The sequence below is a fragment of the Xiphophorus hellerii genome, chromosome 17, assembly GCF_003331165.1.
Source record: "Xiphophorus hellerii strain 12219 chromosome 17, Xiphophorus_hellerii-4.1, whole genome shotgun sequence".
NCBI lineage: Eukaryota > Metazoa > Chordata > Actinopteri > Cyprinodontiformes > Poeciliidae > Xiphophorus > Xiphophorus hellerii.
Genome location: NC_045688.1, coordinates 810,602 through 832,402, shown reverse-complemented (window position 1 = coordinate 832,402; position 21,801 = coordinate 810,602). Strand labels below are relative to the sequence as shown.

The window sequence follows — 21,801 nt, the reverse complement described above, 5'->3', positions numbered from 1 at the left end:
GAAATGGCAGCTGGATCTGCAGCACAGACTGCAGTCGACTTGACGACTGTCACTTTGCGTCTTTAATTTGGAAAACGATTCGTCATACAGCCACCTGTCTCTGGACAGTGGACATGATTTTCCTGCTAAATACGGAAGAAACCCAGTTCTGAGTCATTATAGTTAATCAGATTCATCAGTTACTGAAATGATTAACTGTTCTAGTTAATTGTAAAAATGTTTTTTGAATCTAAATATTTCAAAATGTGCCAATTTTCTTTTATCCAATTAATCGATTAATCATCAGAATAATCGATTAATCAATTAAGTCTGTGAAGATTAATCAGAATAATCGATTTCTAAAATGATCATTAGTTGCCTCTTTGTTCAGGATGTTGTGATCATATATTGTTTGTTAAACTACATAACAAATGTTTGAAAATATTTAGTAAATCTTGACTTTTAGTTCCTTTAACTTAAAGTTTAACTTTGTGGTTTTATTCTCCATAAAAATGTTTTTGAATTATTTGGACAATAATTGACTTTACATGCAACATTAGATTTGTTGAATTATGTTTTTTACTTTTAAAACTTAATTGATTTAACATAATTTTTTTTACTTTAACTTATTCATAACTAATTTTACTTTAATTGTAGGCTTAAATTTAAACTGTTAAACTTTAAACTTAAACCTTAGATATAAACTTAAACATTTTTGTTTCATCCTGATATTAAATGTTAAACTTAACTTTTGAGTTTTGGTAATCCCTAAATTAATTTAAACTTTAATCTTTCAGATGTTTTCTTTCTTAAATTTTCGCTTTTAACTTTAACATCAACCATACACTCAACCTTAAAACTTGAAGTTTCTAGAAAACTCCTGGTTAAACTTTTATCTTTACCAAATTGAGCTAAACTTTAATTTCAAGCTTAATATTAACTTTCAAGCTTTAGACCAGAAAAACTTTTTGCTTTTATCTTTAAATGTCACTTCAAGCTGCTTTGTTCTTCTCCCATCTGAGTTTTTATCTGTTTTTATTTGCATTAAAAATTCTGTTTTATGTTGGAAATCCATGTCCAATATATCGTATTACCTTCTTTTTTTTACCATATTATATATTATATATATACTATACAGTATATACTGTATATATATATATTTTATTTTTTGCAAAATGTGCTGTTGTGATTGACCGAAGAGTCAGTTAAGCAATTTATCAATCTTTGGATGATACTTTTTCATAAAACTATTTTATTTTTAGTTCTGTCTGGACATTTTCTGCACCATAACTCAGTTTTTTGCACCAGTTTTCCCAGCCTGCATCCGGCTGAGGCGGTTAAAACCCAACAAGTTGAGGCTGAGACTCTGGAACCATTTCAGTGGAAACCAGGAATGTGTCTCTTCGTTTTTCTTCCTTGTCTGGTTTGGGGTATTGAATCAAAACGGTGACGTTGGCAGCAGCAGAAGTGAATCGATGAGATAAAAGATGCTGAAGAGCTCGATAGAGATGAGGCGGAACCGCTGGAAACGACCGATAATCAGCTGAACTCTTTCAACTCCTTTAAAATCATCCATCTTCGCTGCCCGATGGGGGGATTTTAAAGTTTACAGGGTTATCATGAGTCCAACAGATAAGACTGGAGTGGCTGTGTTAGGAGAAAAGTTTTTAATAGCAAAAACCTCCTATATGCTAAAAATATGTTTCATATTTTCCCAGTAAGGACATCAAAGACTTTAATAGATGAGCTTTAAGGGCAAAACATTCATAACTCTGATGCTTTATTTACATTTTTTACCCCATTCTTTCATTAACTACTAAGATTAGGACTTCACAATATTAGAAAATCTGGAGTTTTCAGCTAAAATATCTGCCTGTGTTCTTCTTTTTTCTCTTTCTAAGCTGTCTGAACTTTCACATTTTTGAAATCTGACCTGAACCTTCAGAGACACATAAAGTCAGTTACCAAATCAGCCTTCTATCACCTGAAGAACATTTCCAGGATTAGACGACTAATGTAGAGAAACACATACATGCTTTTATACTTAGTTGTATTGATTTCTACACCACTAACTGTGTTCCTATTCACCATATATAATTGCACAATTTGACATTTCAAAAATAAATTTTCTTAATGGAAACAGAAATTTTGAAGAAACTTAATTAAACGTTTTTTTGTGCTAGGATGAGGTGGTGTTTTTGGTCGTACCAACATTTATTTCATGAAACTGCAATGGATATACTTTTTTCACATTTTATGAGTCACATGATCAACAACCAGATGTTACCACTGGCAAAAACCATGAAGAAGACGACAGGAAGTGGTTGGCGTATCATGGAATGCCATGTTTATTAATGATTTATTGCATGAACAAACTGATTCATGTGATTTTAATTATGTTTTTATTTAATGGAAACACCATAATTGTGAATTGTTTTTTCACATTAGCGTACATTTTAAAGAAAATGCAGCAAGCGTTTTCACAGGTCTGCATAAAAAATCAGGCATCTGATTCTGAACGTTTTCTCACTAAATCCCCATTTCTAAAATCCTTTCTTTTGTTAGTTTATCAATCAATTAACTAATTAGCACCAAAAGGAATTAATTTTTAAAAGCAAACAGCAGTTTATGTTTATTAGAAATCAGCTCTTATCCCTGAAACATTCAGATTTTATTAACGGGGCAAAAACTGAAAGTGCAAAAAATCAGATGTAGCCAACTTCAAATGTAACCCAGATCTGATGATTGTTGATTTAAAGTTATTTATATTACGGCTGTTTCGCGCTAGAAGTCGAGCTCCAGTGTTTCATCGTCGTCACTGGACCATAAGATTTGCTGTAACTGACAGCAAAGTGACCCCCCTCCCTCCTTCCTGAGGTCACGACCTCCTGGGAAACATTCCTCCGCTTCCACAGAAAGGGACGTCGTTGGCAGTCGACTGTGCAGGAAATTAGTTTTCATCCATGTGTGGGCATAAAGCAGCAGGAATGTGGTTCTGATTTAAACTGAGCGTTTTGGAGCAGTTCTCCATAAACAGCCAAACGGAGCGAGGAAGAACTTTTAACTTAACAAACATTTCAAAACACGTCATCAGGAGTGGTTTTCCGTACTTTTCTAATGCTGCTCCACTTTATTGACTGTTGCAGACATTTGTTGTACCATATTATGGAGGTCTTGACTTTGACTAGACCATAGCAATGCGGAGCATCTAGAGACTGTTACTTACTGACCCTAACCTGACCTAACCTAACCAGCTACTGCAGTTCTCAAACCAACCAAACTATTTGAGCAACCTGTTCCCCTCCTCGCCTGTGGGGGCGCTGCACCAAGAACCACTTAAGGAAACAACATGAGCACAACTTCCTGTTTCACAAAATGTGAACAAAAATGGAGTGACGTCAGATTTTAGTGGTAGGAGGATATAAAAAACAAACACAAGGCATTTCTCCCACTAGGGCTAGGCTAAAATGTTTGCTTTGGTTGTATTTACCCAGAATGCCCTGCGCTGTAGACCACTTCCAGGTTTCTGAGTGGTCTCCTTGTAAATATATAAATATATAAAAGTAGTTTGCCTTCCTCAGACTGTACCTACTATCCTAAAACAAATTACTTGATGTTTATCGGACTGTACGGTGTAAAAAACAGTTTCAGACTTTATTACATTAGGAAGAAGTGGTTGATTCACAAAGGGAGAAGATGAGAAGTGAGAGACGAACAGGAGCGAGATGAGTTTAATTTAAAGTGAATAGGTGTGAAAGTTTGACGGGGTGAAAACTGGGAAGAGAGTGGAAGTATATGAGAAGGAGAGGTGAGGTTGCACGACGCTGACGGATGGAAGGGTGATGAAAAGTAAATTAAATGAGAACACCTTTTGGAGCTGAGATGAAACAGGTATTCAGGCTGCAGATGCTTTTTATTAAGTCACAGCGATTCAGTCGGCCAGCCCGTTGGATTGCAGTTTCAGGCTTTTCTACTGATATTTAATCATGTCACAATCCTCCTGCTCACTACTTTACTCTCTTTTCCCTGCAGTGTAAAATTAAATTTAGCAAAAACTAAGATTTCTTTTTGTGAAAACTGAAGTTATGGCATTTTAGTGCCTGAAATTCAGTCAGGAAGGTTCTGACAATCCTGAAAACTACCTGGAAAAATACCAGATGAACCTGCAGAATTTCAGAATGAGGACGCACCGATGGGCCGACCCGATACTGAGAAACACCTGAACTGACTTAAAACATTTCTCTTTTTTAAACACAGATGTAAACATACTGAAATACAAATTTATTTAATAACTCTGCATCAGTGCAGCACACCTTTTGAGCTAGGACTAGGTGTTTTTTTTATCTTTATTAAAATTAGCCAATTTTGCAAAACTGTAATGGAAACACTTTTTTCACATCAAAAGAGTCATGTGATCAATAATTGGATGTTGCTACTGGTGGAAATGACAAAGAAGATGACAGGAAGTGGTCGGAGGATGAGTTTTTTTAATGAGTTGTCATTTTAATTGCGTTTCTTATTTAATAGAAATTGTAAAATCATATTTTATTTCAACATTAGTGGAATATTAATAAAGTTTCTTCCACATTTGTAATGGAAACTCAGCTAATGACCAATAAAAGTGACCTTAATGTCAGATTTGACTCTGCAGGTCTATTTTCTCAGCTATTAAAGCAGCTGCTGCTCTTGTGTGTGCACACTGTGGGACTGCAGCTTATTGTAGTTCATAGAGCTCTTTTTGCTGCTAAAGTCCAAAGAAAACGTTTAAAGTCCTTTCAGAGGAACTATTGATCTGACCACTTTAAAAGATTACAAGAAAGTCTTGGTGCTTTAAAAGAAAAACTTAAAGAAACTTTGACTAAAAAAGTTTTATTCTTTAATATATTTCTTAGGGTTACACAAATGCAATAAGTACTGAGTGCTAGAAGAACATAAACATCGCTGTGGTAAATGAGAGAGCAATGTAGAAGAGCAACTTTCTCTTCCAAAAACTTCAGTAATTGGATTTTGAGAGAGGAGGAACGGCCGTTCACCTCTCAGGACGATGGACCAGACAGAAGCTGGACAAAATGACCAGTTCCCCACGTCTGCCTCCCCGCGGGTTGGTTAACGGGATGAAAAGTTCAAAACAATCTGTCTCTCTCTCACTCAGTCAATACAACGAGGAATTTTTACAGCCTCTGTGTTTTATTATAGCAGAGCAGCTACAGATTGAACAGATGTAATTCTGACCCACCAGAATTAAAGAGGTTTGGAAACAGAAATTAAGTTGTTTTCTGGTGTTTCCTGACTAGTTCAGATTTAATGCCACATAATGTAAAATGATGCTTTATTATACACCTATTATTAAAACAAAGATGTATTTTTCTATTTTCTCATATTAAAACTAGTAACCTCTAACACTGAACCAACAGTAGCTTCACTCTTTCATTTACTTTGGATTGCCAAGAAGTTCTGTCAGTTTTTTAATCTGCTACAAGGCCGCCAAGTTTAGCTTTCTGGGTGAAATTAGCTGCTTTTTACCTTTTTCCTTCTTTCTTCTTAGTTCCTTTTTTCTTCCTGTCTTCTTTCTTCTTTTATCCTTTTTCCTTTTTATTGTCTTTTTCCTTCTATTATCATTACCAAATGTACTGTAAATATAACTAAAGTAATCCTACTAATGATATTTCTTTTCTAAGACAAAATAACTGAAATATGTTCAGAAAAATATTAATTGGTAAGGGGATAAAATATTAATATTTCCACCATTTCTGTCATCCATGTTCTTCTATAAACAGAAAATGTGAAACTTCATTTTACTTATTATTTTAGAAAGTTATTGAACGCGGTTGATGGTCTGTTGGTCAGTAAATGACATTTGTGTCGATTCTTCCACCTGGAGTTCATATTTTCATAAAACTCCTCTGAAAACCTTGGAAAATGTACCATTGTTTTATTACTCTGTTGAAACAGGAAACCAAAATGATAATAAAACTACTGAGTTGTATGAATAAGGCAGATAAAGAGAGTAATGAGAAAGCCAGTTACTGTGGTGCTTGATGTTGCGTCCATGGTGGATAACAAAGTGCATTAATGATGCAGCGTCTGAACTCCTGAGCAGAAACTAATATCCAGCTATTGTCAGGTTTGGAGGAGAACTGAAGGGGAAACTTTATATTAAAACACCCTGTGGCGCTCTGAGTCCATATCGCTTTATATTCCAAACGAAATCGTCTCAATATTGCAGCCCTGACTCCTGCTTACTAAAGAGATCGTCGCCTTTTTCTTCGCTGCAGCCTGAAGGGAATCAGATCGGTTCATAGTTTCCTCACCTCCATCTTTCCAAACTTCTTCCATCATTTCTTTATTTTCTGCTTTCAATGCACAAGATTTTCATTTGCAGGAAAATGATAAACAGCCTCAAAAAAGAGAGAACATTTAGCAACATCTTCATCTTTCTCTTCATATTACTGTCTTGTATGTGTTGTAGTTTTTTATTTTTAATAATTTCCTGGATGTTTTCCAGCAGTTTTCTGCTTTTCTTTTTAGTTTTAATGGTTTGACACTTTCACCACCCTCTCTGATTTTCCTTGTGAAGCCGAGGATCTTTAACGAACGTTTTCATCGACCGTCTCCTCCTCTGCTTCCTCTCCTCTCTGTGCTCATCAGCAAATACAGGATTCCTACTAACTTCACCCGTTTCCCTTTTTAGAAGTTGAAATTAGCTCTTTCTGACGTTTACACTCTGAGGGAGCAGATTAAAAACTACAAAATAGAGCAGAAAAATTCAGGTTTCTTAATTAGGAAGTTGTTTAATGAAGAATCATTTTAGTGTTTTGAAGTCTGTATAAATGAATAAAAACAACAGAGAAAATAAAAGCAAAAATAAATTTGCTTAATGGAAACACGACAGTCTTGGGGGGGAAAAAAACAACTTTTCTTTGTCAAATCATGAGTTGTAATAAACAACTGGATGTTACTACTGTTGGAAACGACAAAGAAGATGACAGGAAGTGAGGATGGTGTTTTTAATCACGTGAACAATTTTATTCACGTTTGAATTTAACTTTTTTTAATTAAATGAAAACAGTAATTGTGAAAATGTTTTTTTTTTTTTACATTATCAGAATATCAACAAAGTTTTGCACACATTTGTAATGGAAACGCAGCTAATCAATCTTTTTGTCCTACCACAACAAATGTAAATGGCTAATATACTCTACTTACTTTACCTGGAACAAATGAGATTAAGATTGAGTTTTTCACAAAATATCTGTTAATCCTACTTTAGGGATTAGGGATAAAGCATTTCATTTATCTTAACAGGATTTGTTTGGATTGTTTCAGTGTAATGAATATTTATTATTCTTTCTGACTCAATGATTTATTGATCTTATATTTTATACGTTAAAGTTATTAAACTTGCATGATTTTTTTATTAATTAGTGTTTTGTACTCAGATCAGTCAGGTCTAGAGAGCGACATTTCAAAACATAAAATTGTTATATTTTAGTTTACTTTACCCCACAAAAGGCCAAAAACATATAAATTACATCATATAGTATTGAATTCATTTGTGTTTTTATCTCCAAAGTGTTGCTGGAAAAGTTTAAACAGCTTGAATTTTACTGTGGAACAAGCCTGACCTCTAACTGACTTCAGATTGAAGATTTCTGGAGTCGTTTTCCCGTCAAACCGGTTTTACTGTAGTTACAAACGAGGCTCAATATTTTCTGAGAACATTATTAAGAATGTGAGTTTCTACTCCCAGTTTAACCCAGTTGGATAACCAGCTGCAGCGCTCCTCGTTCCTCCTGCAGCTGCAGATAAATCCTCCTGGTTCATAATGTTTGAGCTGCTTTTATTCGTTTTGGATCCAGCCGCGCCTGCGATGGATAAGAATCTGCGGGTTTTTGCGTTGCAGTGTGTGTGGATGGATATGAATCAGCACTTTCCATCAGTTACCTTCTGACTTCCAGTTTTCCTCTGCATGCTTCCCTGCAGCTGGAAGTTCCTGCTTTTAACGCAGAAACATAAACACAGTGTGTATCGGCAAACAGCAGGACTGTAACATCACACACACCTCTGCTGCTCTGCTGAACTTAATTCAGTCTCCCTCGCTCACCTTCTTCTCTTATTGGCTCTTCTATCTCCCACAATGTGCAGCGCCTCAGATTACCTCGGTGAGACGGCCCGGCTGGTCCAGGCCGGGTGGAGACGCTCTGAAAATTACCAACCCGCAGTCGCTGGCGTCTTCTCGCACATTACCAGACGTCCCAGCAGCTCTTTCCTAATTAGCAGTAGGGTGAGCTAACTGCGGCGCGGCGCTGCAGGAGGTGTGGCCCGCTGTGATGCTTCTGCGCTTCTTTTTTGGTTCACACAGCAGGTGTGACACACCTGCGGTTCATGAATGTGTTTCTATGAAGAAAAACACCATAAAGATGAAGTTTTATGATTGTTGTGTGCAATTTAAGCATAAAACGCAGCAATTTTTGACCAAATATTCACACAGGATGCAGAGGCGATAACTTTGGAAACAAAATCGAGTCAAAAAAAAGTTTTAATCCATGTACATCTCTAATATCTGGTTAAATATCTCAACTGTAGTTTTTTGTAGCCATTAGCAAACTTCTGGCATCATTCTGTTTTGATAATTGATCATTATTGTCATAACCAAGTTGTATGTTGTTCAGTTTGTGTGAACAAAAAGCACCACGATCCTTTATTTTGGAAAAGATGATTGAAACTGACACAAAAATAATGGAAATGAAATGAGAATATTAAGAAATCACATCACCTTCAACCAGATGAAAAAATGTTGATAAAAAATTACTATTTCCATTGGCAGATTATTTCACTTATAGCAGGAGAAAAATGTCTTTTTATAAGTGAAATAATCAGCCAGTGGAACTAACTTTTCAGGAATTATTGAGCTAAAACATGTTCATATTTTATATGAAAAATTGCTTGTAAGTTAGTTTTGTCTCATTTGAAATGGACTAAGATATTTGCATAGAAACTAGACGAAAGTTACTTGGTAAGATGTTTGTCACAGTGTAAGTTGGAGGCGAAAGCTAATTCTGAGCTGGGGGATTGTTATTGTTGTCATAGCAACTGCAGTTAGTTACGGATACCTACCAATATGGCTGAGGGCTATGAAGTACCCGGGAAGTGTGACGTCATGTGAGAACTATTTAAGACTTGTTGCCATGGTTACGCGTCATAGCAACTGTCCAAAAGTAAAAGAGCTGCATCTGGAACCAGAGAAATGATGAACAAATCAGAACCAACAGAACCGGTCCAATATGGTCAGAATCAACGGATCGGATCTCGAACAGGAGCCTGATTTAGTACCAGCTTGTACCAGCAGAGGGGGACAGAGTACCCAAAAATTATACTGGATTAAAACTATAACATATTTTTACTCAAGTAAAAAGTAGCTATCTAAGAAATTACTCAAATATGAGTAATAAAGTATCTGGTAAAAAGTTACTCAAGTACCGAGTCACTGATCAAATTATCAATCATTTAATATTTAAAAATTGTATCATCAGATGGACCGAAATATAAAGTTAAGAGGAAACTTTGGTACTTTCAGGACCAAATGACAATAATTTATATAAGTAACAAAAATAACAAAGTTGGGCAAAATAACATTTTGAAAATTTTCATTTTTTCAAAATAAAACTTAAGAAACTTTAACAGAAACTGCAGGCGTGTGTCTGTGTCTGGTTGGTTTTTCATTCAGTGGGAAGAAAATCCAGAAATTTTACGAAGTAAAAAAATTACTTGAGTAAAAGTAAAAATACTCCTAAGTGTAACTAGTTACTACTAAACTCTGGGAATGAAGGTTGGTTGTCCGGCTCGTCCTCGGACCAGAACCGGCGACCAGCGGCGGCGCTGGCAATGACTCAGACTCCTCCATGTTGGCGCCAACAGGTTGGGCGGCATGAAGCGTGTTTCCAGGCTCGCTGTCATCAGGGATTAGTTCCCATCGTGTCCCAGATTGGAGCCTTTTAAACGGGAAGATCTCCTCGTTTCTCTCCCTTTTATCTCCGTCCAGCTCATTGATATTCACGCGGTTCTTCACCTCTCCACGTCGCCGTCTCCCTGGCGGTTCCTTTGCTTTCTAATAAAGACGCTCTTTCACACGCTGGTCTTAGTTCAGCATCTTTTAAAGGAATAAAAACGTGTCTGCAGACGGCTGTTTGCTGCTTTTATTTACAGGCTGAAGGATTTCTGGGTTAAAACCATCAAACGGGTCCAAATTCAGGGAGACAAGTATTATTATACAAGAACCCATCCATTAATGTGTCCATCCATCCATCCATCCATCCATCCATCCATCCATCCATCTCTCCACCTATCAGGTCTAATTAGGTTCATCAACAGTTTAGATGAAAATCTCTTCTTACTATTAATGCATTTATCTCGTCTCCCAGCTGAATATCACCAAGTTTCTATTAAACGTCCATCTGGTTGGTTTAATTATTTCCCTGCTGGCAGCTTGGATGTTCGGTCTAACTACATGATTTACTCTTCATCCTTCCAGAGACGACCAGACCGAACATCTGCTTCAGACAGTGATACATTTCCTGCTCCATAATTCAGCACTTTGTTGGTGGTGTCTACACCACTTCCTCCTCATTTTCACTTCATAATTAAAAGCTGCTTTAAGCGGGAGAAGAAACGCAACACTGCATCAGTCTGTTTATATCTGGTTTGATTTAATAGACGCTAAAATTCATTTTCAATGGAGTCGATGCAGAACGAAGATGATGAGCACGCAGCTGGCCACAGTAGGAAGGAAAAATGAAGAGTTTGTCTTTAGTAAAGCTAGATTTAAAGTTCTGGGCAAGTTGGGCTGAAAATGTGTCAAAATGCTGGCCACTGATTGGCCAGGATAAAAATGTGTCAAAATGCTGGCCACTGATTGGCCAGGATAAAAATGTGTCAAAATGCTGGCCACTGATTGGCTAGACTCAGGAGTGCAGAGTCACTAGAATCCCTTTGTAAAACTTCACGGCAGCGACTGAGCGTGTGTGGATGTTTAAGAATGTTTAACTTGTTGCGTTTCTGTTGTTGCTATGGTAACCCCGCCCACACAGAGCTGTGGCTCAGTTGTAACGGAAAATGTCCCAAAGTGCATAGAGTGGAGTTAGCTTTGCTCTGCCATATTTTGCTCAGTGCTGCCCTCTTTGGGTTGAAGGGTTGCTACTGCAGTTGTTGCACTATTTCAAATGCATGTAAATGCAGCAGAATCCCATTTCCACACAGTCCCACAAGCTTTGACATCAGTTTTACAATTTGAATTTCAACATATATTTTTGAGAAAATGTTCATTCTTCAACTCAATATTTAAAGAAATCCCTGAGCTACTGTCCCTGATGCTGTTATCCAGTTTCTCGACAAATTAAATATTACACACCTTTTTATCATTGATTATAGTTTTTTGAAGATCCTTAGTCAAATATATGCACATAATTGAGCAATAATAATAATTCAGCAATTATTATTAATACTGGTAATACTCGTTCCTTAGTTGACGAGTGTCGCTAAAAAGCTTCAAACCCAAAATTCAAAGTAACTTTTAGAATTTTGGTTGCATGTTAATTTTTACATATTATATCTAGAAGACATTAGTCAGGCTAATGTTGGTTTTTATTGCACAGCTCAGGTTTAAGATTATTCATCTTCTTCATGTTTACTTCACACTTTGACCACTAGAGTGGCATCAAAGCTCTTCCACTTGTCTGTGTTGTTAAAGCGGTTTGGAGCTAATTAGCCTCAGCAGCTCATCAGGGGTTAATCCAGTGGGTTCATTTGAAAAACTGCTTCCACTGACAGGAGGAGGTTTTTTTAAAATGTGCCGAACGTCCAACAGGTTAAAATCCTCCACAGCTCAGAGGAATCATTGTTCCGGCTGGATTTTAATGAGTCGCGGTGTGTGTGTGTGTGTGTGTGCGTGTGTGCGTGTGTGGGTGTGTGTGTGTGTGTGTGTTTGGGGGTCTCAGTCTGGGAGGGAGCGTTATCTTTGTTTTAATCAGCCTTGAACAGAGGGAAAAGGAGGGCAGGCTCTGCCTCCTTCTCTCTCTTTGGATCTGTAATAAGCCTTCTTGCTCTAAATCCTTTAATCTGAGCAGGAATGAAGGCCATATCTCTGTCTTCTGGCTCCAGAGAACAATCACTCTCTCTCTCACACACACACACCCGCACATCGTTTCACCAAACACCAGCCTTGTTAACAACGGGGAACTCTTTCTGTCTGTATGTATCTGTATTGTATGTATTTCTGAGGGTTAGAGTTAAGAAAATCTCTCAAACTTTCTAAGTCAGCAGATAAAAACAGTTAAATGTTTAAATGTTTGAACAGAAACAAGCTGATGTTCTTTTGTGTGAAGCTTAAGCTGAAAATCGGCAGGATTGGCTGCGATCGGCTTCCTGCTCCGGTGCCTCCAGGCTGATTTAAAATTCATGAATTTAACAGAAAGTTTCTCCTAAATGATCCAGAACAATTTGTTTGTTCTTGTTTTCTGGACTAATTTTTTCCTCTTTTTGTGTTTATTTTTTTCCCAGGCTCGACTCGTGGACTAATCCGCCCTTCAGACTGAAGCTGTGATTAGCCTGAATTACGAGGTGATTAATAATCCAATTGTTAAATGAATTACTTCCTGTTTGCTCCATCAGAAGTTTATCTGAAGTGGTTTTCATTTCCATTGTGGATTTATGATTAATAATGAAGTAAAATGATCGGGATTGTTGGCAGGAAGAACTGCCGGCTGCTTTTATCTCCTAACTCTCTCCAGCAGTGACAGTAATTACGCTTTCGATGGTTTAACCGGCAGCAGCAGAGCAGGTGGGAGGATAAGAAGTCATTTCATGCAAGGAGGAAAAATAGGATTCATCTTTTTAGCTGCAGAGTTTCTTCACAACCCTAAAACACATCGAACAATATGGAGTTATTTGGGGATTTTCAGAGCTTTGATGGAAGCAGCTTGACTCCAAATGGATCATTTTTCTCCTCTGACTGATCCATTGTGTTCATCACTGATGCATTTGAATAATTATATCTTTTCATAACTTTTCTACTAATTATGGCTTTAAATGAAGCTTAAATATGTCAAGAAAATCCAACTTAAACAGTTTATGTCAGATTATATCAACATTTTATAACATAAAATGAAGATAAGATACCAACTGTGTGATTAAATATTGTTTTATCAGTCAAATCAAAGATATTTTATCTGTTTCTGTGCAGAATTTCATCAGTCAGTGATGCACTTTTTCAGGCAAATGATGAATTGTGAGTTTATTGAATTTTTATTTTCAAACTATGTGTCAGAACAACCTGTGACCAAAATTCTGAAAGTTATTTTTAATTTTGGGTTTGAGGCTTTTTTGCGACACTCGGCAACTAAGGAATGGAAATGAGCAACACTAGTATTAAGATATTAAGAAGCAATATAATTTAGGGATAACTGTAGAAATAGTTAATTATGTTGATTATGAAACATGAATTGTTTTCATGAGTACACACAGAATATTAAAACTTCCAGCTGTATTGGAAACACTGCAGGATAAAAACCTAAAACTTTTCAAAAATATGCAAAAATTCAATTTGTAACAGTTTTCATGTTGCTGAATAGAGACTGAACAGCAGTAGGATTTATCTGTTTGAAATAATGTAATTATGAAAAAGCAATGGCATTATAAAATATATTTTACTCAATTTCAGTTTGAGCATGAACAGTTTGATGGCCCCATTAAGAAACCTCGTTTTTAAACGCTGCGTTTTGTTCCAGCAGCAGCATTTGTAAAGCTACTCCAAGACGAACATGTTGAGTCACAATTAATATATTTAAGTTGAATCTGTTGCATCATTTTATCCATTTAATTGATTAGTTTTATAATTAAGTCGATACTTTTCTTCTTTTTTTACTTTGTATTGCCATTAGTGTATAAGTGCCTGCTGGATCTAATTAGCATCATAGCTAAATTTACACTATTTATAGCTCCAGTGTTTAAAATGATTATCTTTAAGTAATTTAAAAAGAAATAACATTATATAGTTATAAAAACAGAAGTGGTGCAACATTTCTCCTGCTGCTCAGTTGATATTCTCACCCTGTTGGAGACCAAAAATCTGATGATTTATTTTTTTACCATAACTGGTTCAGCAGGTGAAGAAGGCAGATCACAGATCTAACTAAACGCGAACATCAATCTTTGACTCATAAACCCAAAAATCTAAGGTTGTTTTATTCAACCTAACACTGATTTTTTGCCTCATTCACCAATAGTTTCACATTATCAGCAGATAAGCAAATAAAACTCCATCGCTTTGTTTTTGGGAGCTGATTGATTCATTCCAGCTCAAATCAACTCCGACGTCCTTTGATCCGTTAAAGGCAGCGACAGAACACCTGTCAGCTCCGGGTTTTTTCCCCTCCTTCGGATCCCAGTTTCATCTTTTCATGTTAAACGTCTCGATCCGGATCCGGCCCACTGAGGGCTTCACTCACAACATCATAAGGACTTCAAAATGAGTCGATGTCGGGACGCGTCGACAGCGTTTCAAACGCGAGCCGAACATCAACGGGAAGAGCGACGGCTGCTCCGACGGGAACGCCGACAGATGTGTGGATTTCAGGATCTCTGCTCTGGTTTCGATAATTAAAGCTGCTGCAGGTTCTGGTGCTGAAATGTCGGGTTAGTCACTCGGTCCGGCACCAAATTACATCTGCATATCTGTCCGCAAATTTACCGACATGAGTTGGAATCATGTTTTTTTCTGCTCTCTTTACTCGCAGCTCAGCAGAAACACGTCTGGGTATTGATCCAAGTCATATTTATTTAAGGAGATTGATTCCCGTCCTTCCCGCCGCTCTGCGGTTCTCCATTCGGTCCCGAGTGATTAAAGAATAAATTTAGTTTAGTTTGCTGATCCGGCTTTGGATTTACACCAGCAAGACTCCAGGAAGCAGGAAAAACTTCAAAAGCCTGAAAAATATTAATACTCCAAAGATTCTCAATTGGATTTAGGTGTGTACTTTGACTAGACCAAACATCTGCAACTCTTGCAATCCAAACATGCCCACATTCCTTCCGTACAATACCAATATTATTTAAAGAGCACTTTAAACACCACAGAACCAAAGTGATGTACACAATCGCATAAAATAAATATGATCAATTATATTTGATAATCAATAAGCAAAGTAATATATAAAATAGTAAAAAGAATAAAATCAGAAAGTCACAAAACTTGTTTAAAGCCTCAAATGTTACAGAGCCTTTTTTTAAAAACTCAACTTATAATTTTTGATAAATATCTGCTATAAGAAGTTTTTCATTTTTAAAAATCACTATTTCTATTTTTTTTGTTTTAAAATAAGGAAAACATAAAAATGGGGCCTCTCTCTCTGTAAGAAGCTCCTGCTCTATCCTATCAGTGTCAGTAATCAGGAAAATGCTTTAATCTTTTCATATAATTGTATTAAATTGCATATTATATGAAAAGTTTGGTCCAGTTAACATCGGCTAAATAATCCTAACGTCTAGATATTTAGGTTTCTAAAAGGTTGAATTATTTTTTTTAACAAGAAGCAACAGATCGTTGGGTTCTGGTTTCTTGTTTGGCTTAAAAACTTTCGTATCATGTTAATATTTCCATCTCTGTGGTAACTGGTAGCAAACTGGTTGACTGTTTTCCTTTTTGTTGCACTGGTGTGAGTGGCCCTCTGTTTTTATCTCTCCTCCCAACAGTCGGCCTTTGTTCTGATGCCGACCCGACTCTGTTTCTGCTCTCTGTGCCGCTGCCCTGCTGAGATGTCACCAACTTGCACTTTGCAACCAGAACTTTCAATGACAGCCTGCTTTAAAGTTGATTTATCTGCAGAAGCATAAATGAAGCAGTTCATCAACCCTCCTGCCATTTTCCTCAGTTGAACTCTGGTTTTATTTGGCAGGATGTTTGTTTCTTTGGAGGATAAAATAAGGCGAAAAGACGCCAAGTCGGATTCAGAGCAAAATGTTGGTCAGGTTTACTGTTTGTTGTTGAAACTAAAAATACATTTGACTCTTTTATTACCTGAGTCTTCAGAGGGTTCACACTAAACTGAGACAAACCAACCAAACCCTTTGAGCAAGCTGTTCCCCTCCTGGCCTGTGGGGGCGCTGCACCAAGAACCTAAAAATAGACACTGAGCGCAACCTCCTTCTTCACCAAATGGAAACAAAAATGGAGTGACATCAGAGGATTTTGATTTTGTTTTGGTTAAAGACTTTGATCCATTTCTCCTGCTAGCACATTTGTTTTGGTTATTTTTACCCAGAATGCCCTGCGCTGTAGTCCACTTCCTGCTTTTAGAGCGGTCTCCTTTTCGCTTGGCGTTCACATATGCATTCAAACCGAACTAGAGTTCACATTAACTGAACCCAGGCTGAGGTTTGTCGGCGGACCAGAGTCTGTTCTTTTGGTTGATTTCATTTTTCACATCTCACCAACCGAACCGGACTGTCTGGCCAAACGGACTGGAGTTAAATTAAATCGGACCAAACAGAACTGGTTTGTTTGTGAAGTGAATTCCTTTCCAGTTGAGACCTTGTAGGGTCTGGTTTTTGGAGATTAGGGTTCACTTTGTCTAAGTTGTCCTGAATTTTGGCATAAACTAAAGCACATCTGATCTTTGATTAATTTACTGTTTGACTAAAAGCTGTCCGACCTCCATTAAACTCCCCTTACACTAATTAAGTTGTCATTTAATCCTATTTGTCATTACGAACTCAGACCGTTCAGTTTCGATTTTACTTCTTGGAACCAAACATGGCGCCCGTCTCTGATGCTTTTTGGCCGCCGTTTGATTCCCTGCCTGCTGATAAATGTTATCGGTCCTTCCCTGTCGTTTCCCCTCCACTGAATCAGTCCTTTTCACTTCTTATCTGAGCCGGAGAATAACTGGACTCCCTAAAGAAACTGCGATCACTGAGCTGCTGTTTCCACAGACTGTGGAAGGGAAAGTCTCAATGCATAACATGCCAGACACTCAGGGCTGCAAATAACCTTTACTCTATCGATTATTCCAATGACTAATTGGATGAAAAAGTTAGCACATTCTGCAGATTTTTTATTTAACCACTTAAATATATTTTAAACATTAGGAATCCATAAAAAATGCAAATAAACAAATAGTTTAAATCATTTTTAAATAAGAAAATAAACATTTGAATGCATGAAATGCAATAACCTTTAGTGAACATTTAATCATTTGCAGCTAAACAAACAGCTTGACTTTACATCAATACAGTGTAGGGCTGATCTGTTCACTGTTTTTATTTACAGAATATGAACCTTGTGAAGCTCAGCTAGTTTTTTATGTTAAATGCAAAATGCTTTTATTTTTTGTACAGTTTTTTTTAATTAATGCTTTATGTTCTTTTAGCAAATTGCCTTTTTCTGAGCCTCTATATCAATTAATCGATTACTAAATTAGTTGGCGATTATTTCAACAATCGTGTGTCTCGTCTCAGTCAGAGCTTGTAGCTGCCAATTACTTTCACGTAGTTGTTATATGTTACCATGGCAACCAGTTGTTCTTACAACCGGGAGCAGCTAATTAGCATCGCAAAAGCTTAAACAATACCTGAACTTTAACCCCTAATGTCAGATAAGTTGAAAAAGATTTAATGGACAAAGAGCTGAGAGAGAAAGAGGAAGTTCAAATCATATCCCCTACTCCAACATCTTCTAATCATCCAGCCAGACAGAGATTTAAAGAGAAGCAGCAAAAGCAAAAGAGGTGGATTAGCAGAGCTGCCAACAACTTATTCTTCTTGAAGGAAAATCAACAAGGTTTTAATCTGTGTAAGATTTAGTCTTGTTGAACCAAGAAATACACAACCAAACACACGTTACCTTGTTTTTTTGTGGCTGTTTTTTTCACCAGAAACCTTAAGATTAAAATGACTCTTAAAGCTTCAGTTTATAACTTTTATAAAAAATGTTTCTTATATATTTATTATAACTGTCCTCATGTTGGAGACAGAAAATCTGTGAAAAGGTCGATCTCCTCCACCTCCTCCCTGAGTTGCTACTGCCATCTGAAGAAATGCACCAAAAACAACCAATCAGAGCCAGGAGGAGGGTCTTAGTGCTGCCAATCATTCTCATGTATCCGCTGTGAACAACTTACCATTACAGGAAAACTGTTTATTTGCTGTCTTTGGTGGTTATGCTAACTTGCATTAGCGCCAATGACAAGCTAAGCTAGCTGCAGCGTAGCAGAGAGCAAAGGGGGTAGTGATTGGCAGCGCTAAGACCCACCTCCTGGCTCTAATTGGTTAACACTCAGAGAAGGCAGTGGATTTTTTTATTTTCAGAGATTATGGTGACATAAAGGTACATTCTGCAGCTTTAATGTCGATTTAATATTAGAACCAAAAATGTTCTGATATTAAAGCGGCTAATGGTCAGATTGGTTTATAAACACAAATAATTACCAACCAGATCCGCTACTGAGCCATAAAACTTGCTTATAATTCAAATAAAGACATTTTAAAAGGTAAAATTTGGAGAAGTTCTGCTGAGGAGGAAAGTGATCAGACCAACTCTAACCAGGCAGCTGTTCTCAGATCAGCGCCGTTTCATCGCATCGGTTTTATTTTGCCCAGGAACTCCTCAGGTGCTGTTTGTTCCTCCAGACTGCGTCGCCTTTGCAGGACAAACCGTGTGTCTCTGGAGGAGATTGCCTGTGTGTGTGTTGACAGACAAGCTCCTCCTGCTGTGTGTGTCCGTCCTGTTTGCTGCTTTAGCTTCACTTTCCCTCGCCAGGCTCCTTTATTACCACTAATAAGGAGTCCATTTCCCCCCAGGGTTCCTCCAATCACAGCCACTGCATCCCTCCAGCTCTGGCCAATCAGCATCCTCGTTCCTCTGGCCCAATGTCATGAATGGCTAATGTCGCCCAGCGGTGGGCTTGAATGTAAATCAGACGTTTTGAAGTGAAAGTTGAGGTGAATTTGACGATAATGAACAGTTTTGGTTGCAGGGAAGTGAATAATGAGGGACAATATGCTAGTTGTCAAGAACAGCATTCAGTCAAGTTAGAACATTTCAGCAGCAAACATCAATAAATACCATCAAAGTCAGTTATTGTTGATCAAAAGCAGTTTTAACTATTTAAAAGAAATTCAGTGTTCCATCAGTTTTGCAGTTTTCTGGACGTTTGTTACAGATTTCAGGTGCGCAGGAGCTGAATCAATCAATCAATTAATCAATCATTTAGATTTGAATAACACATTTCAGCAAGCAGGCAGTTCAAGGATTTTACATCACAGAAACACAAAAATAAAAACACCAGACAGTCACCAGTTGACAAAATTACATTTTTATCAAATGTCATCATCAAAATTATCAATAATTACGATCAAAGTCAGTTATTATGAATCAAAGAGAGCCATCTCTAACTAGGTGGGTCTTAGTCCAGATTTAAAGGAACTCAGTGTTTCAGCTGTTTTGCAGTTTAGAACTGGATGATGTGCTCCAGCTTCCTGGTTTTAGTCAGAATGCCAGCAGCAGCATTCTGGATCAGCTGCTCTGAAGGTTGAGGTCAGAGGTCAGCCTCATCTCTCTCCTTTTAACCTTTTTATCGTCTTCTTTCTGGTGCACCTACAGACTTGGCAGCATCTCATCCCTTCAGAGGAAAATATTAGAATCTGAATCGTCTCCAGGCAGAGAATAGACGACTTTTAACCGCATTCATCAAATGCATGTGATATCAGATGAGTTTTTTGAGACAAAAATGTGACTGCCAGACAGAAAAAAGAAACATTCAATCAGCAGACTCAAACCGCGGTCGGCCTCAGATGTGCGCAGTCCCGGTGGGACGTCGAGTGTCAGAAAGCAAGGATTGTTTGAAGCGGTTCCCACAGGTTAGGATGTGGAGGGAGGCGCATGCAGAGAGAAACATGCGAGTGATGAAGAGACGACTGAAGGAACGAGGCTTAAGGAGGTTAGACAGGAGCAGATAAATCTGGGAGCCTTTATTCCCCCAGCTGGAGCTGCAACACACATTCCTGGATTCAGCTTCTCTACAAACTTTTCAGCCAGAGCTTTCGACTTATAAAGACTCCCATTCGTTTTGACCTGTTTTTTTTAAGTTTCCATGACCATGTTTGTACGTTATTCCAGTTTTCTACCAAATACAACTCGCTGGTTTTAGATTTATTGGCAAACTTCTGACTGACTCATAAATCCTTAAATCAGACCTTTAGATGGATACTGGCTGATGGTTTCTGGAAACAAAGGAACATGACAGTGGCAGAGCAAATATTCAAAACATGTCCTGGTCTTAGGAGTCTGATAATTCAGAACCACCTGATTGCTACAGATTAGCTTCTCTAACATTTGGTGTAGATCTCAGGATGTTTTCATACCTGATAGTCCTGCAGTTTCAGTTCGATTTGGAACCAGAACTCCATCATCAGCTCCACCTCCAGCTGCTGTGGTTCTGAGTAAAACCAACCTGTTCCCCTCCTGGCCTGTGGGGGCGCTGCACCAAGAACCACTGAAGGAAACGACACAAAAACCTCTGAAGACACCGAGATCAACTTCCTTCTTCACCAGATGGAAACAAGATGGAGGCGTCAGATTTTAGCGGTTGGAGGATTTCTCTTTAGTCTTTGGCTGAAGACCAGGAGCCATTTCTGCTGCTAGCGCTAGGCTAGCACGTTAGCTTTGGTTGGATTTAAAATGCTATTGTAGCCATTCAGCTTTCCAGTGTCTCGGGAAATCCTGATCAATCATTGAATATCTTTAGAAATGTGGACTGTAGATTAACATTAACATTAGCAACATGTTTAGCATTGAGATGCTATTTTAGGCTTGAATAGCTTAGCTGATAGGCTAACTCCCTTTAGCACAACTGCAACATGACAGTAGTCTTTTCCAGCACCCAATCAGATCGGTTTGAAGCAGAAATTAACCCCCAGTGGGACCAGAGAAGACGCTCCACCATCCATCGTTGCCGTTAGCTGATGTTGCTTGTGCGTCTGATTTAATGGCGTACCAGAAACGCACAAAATCAAACGTTCCACTCAAAACTTTTGTATGTAAAAAGAGGAAAAATGGGGGCGTGCCGTGGTGGCGTAGTGGTTAGCGCAACCCGTATTTGGAGGCCTTGAGTCCTCGACGCGGCCGTCGCGGGTTCGACTCCCGGACCCGACGATATTTGCCGCATGTCTTCCCCCCTCTCCTTCCCCGTTTCCTGTCAGCCCACTATCATATAAGGGACACTAGAGCCCACAAAAAGACCCCCTGGAGGGGTAAAAAAAAAAAAAAATTATAAAAAAAAAAAAAATGGAAAAATGTGATTTCCCTGATTTAAGAGCCTTTCAGGCTCTGAAAGAACAACCCCATTTTGAGGGGAATAATTTAACTGCTACCCCTGGAACAAAAGGTTCCAGGTGTAGCATTATCTGGAGCGGTCCAGAACTTTAGTAGAGTTTTCCAAACCTATTCCGCTTTATTGTCAAAATGTTTCATCCATCCATCCAAATGTCTTGAACGAGTCAAAAAGTCTTGAAAAATATTGTTTGGTTCAAAAAAGTAATAAATGTAAATGTTTTTCTACCCTGTCGTCGGCTTTCACACCAGAATTTTTCTCGTCTTTAAAGCTGCATAATCCAGCAGTTCACACATTAAAAGTGTCATACACCTTTTCTCCTTTAAGGTAATTTCTTTGCTTAACTGTAGGAAGTGGAAATAATTTCCGGTTCTCAACGTTACCCGTCATATAGTCCATCCATCATTCAGTAAAAATCCTTTTCATCCTGGTGCAATGATTT

General features: G+C 37.9%; 1 protein-coding gene across 2 annotated transcripts in view; it reads left to right on the top strand.

Moving 5' to 3' along the window:
• LOC116736903 (plexin-B2-like) overlaps positions 1-21,801 on the top strand; it is a 124,814-nt gene that overhangs the window by 64,949 nt on the left and 38,064 nt on the right. For both annotated transcript variants that reach the window (XM_032589775.1, XM_032589776.1), the window contains one exon: positions 12,535-12,594. The gene's annotated coding sequence lies outside the window, so the exon portion shown is untranslated. The remainder of the gene's footprint in view (positions 1-12,534; positions 12,595-21,801) is intronic.